Raw genomic sequence first — 1,515 nt, 5'->3', positions numbered from 1 at the left:
ACACACACACACACATATATATATATATATAGATACACACACATATATATATATATACATACACACACATATATACGACGGGCTTCTTTCAGTTTCCGTCTACCAAATCCACTCACAAGACACTTGCCCAAGGTGCCACGCAGTAAGACTGAACCCGGAGCCATGTGGTTGGTAAGCAAGCTACTTACCACACAGCCACTCCTACGCCTATTTCATCAGAATTTGTATATCCATAGAGAGCCATCTGATCACATATAGCCAAAGATCGCGTCAGCATTGACCGCACGCTTCAAATGTTGTGCAACGAGCTAGTGTCATCTTTGTCTTCAAAGTTAACTTCGTTTCTCTTAGTCTCGTTTATTGTGAAATTAGTGCGCGAGAAAGTATGTGACGTATTCGTTAGCATATCCCTTGATTCTATGGCTAGTCTTAAACACGATGCATATTGCCCCAACTGATCTTTCTTGTATGATGTAGAGGATTTGGTTGCGTATACTGACCAGGAGAGAAATGCTGATTAGAGTATTGTGCTAACACGAAGTTTATATTAGCTTCTTTATAAATAATGGATCTCTAAATTACCGACCAGCAGCTAATTACGATACGTTGAGATCAGATAAAGAAGAATATCCAAAATGACCATCTTGAAATATCGCAATATACACACACACGCACACACGTGGTGGTCTACCTCTTATGCAGAGTCTGACCATCTTTAGTACTTACACCTTAGATTCATCATGGCGTCTGATATGAGTTTTTAAACCAGACAATGCATTGAAAAGACACCCACATAGATGGCATATCTGATTTGGACCACCAAGAGCAGCAGTTAAGTTCTGATATTTGTAGGTCTTAAAATGTCTTTGAGGCGTCCGTTAGATTTGCAGACCTTATGGCATACATGGTATTGAAAGGTGTGCACAGACATATTTGGGTAGAGAAATATATACATATATATTTTCATATATATCATATATACACATCGTATTTATAACCTAGTTTTTATATATATAATATAGCAATATATATATATATAAATATAGATATGCATACTTACGCACACACACACACACACATATATATATATCTGTATGTATATGCATGTATGGGTTTAGGCTTATGAGTATATATACAAACGCACATGTTTCACACGCATACTCAAACGCACACACACGCAGACACACACGCACGCACGCACACAGACTATAGATTGCTTTTTGAGTATGTCAGCCAGAAAGTAACAATTTTTAGACGAAGTAGAGTAATTATCTCAAAGTTATTCTTAGTGGTAAAATACAAAGCTACTATCTTGGATTCCCCATAGTGTTAAGTAGAGGATCAGTTATTGTTGTCGCTGTTATTATTTTCATTCTTGTTTTGATTACATACAGCATTATATATCCTTGAAATAACGAGAAGATAAAACAATTACTAGCAAAATGTTCTTAAACTGTCTCTTACATTATCTGTTTCCTGAAAACCTTAGCAAATAAACAAATAATGAAACTTAAA

The sequence above is a fragment of the Octopus bimaculoides genome, chromosome 3, assembly GCF_046866305.1.
Source record: "Octopus bimaculoides isolate indiv1 chromosome 3, ASM4686630v1, whole genome shotgun sequence".
Taxonomy (NCBI): Eukaryota; Metazoa; Mollusca; class Cephalopoda; order Octopoda; family Octopodidae; genus Octopus; species Octopus bimaculoides.
The sequence above is the reverse complement of the archived record's forward strand: the minus strand, read 5'-3'. Positions refer to the sequence as shown.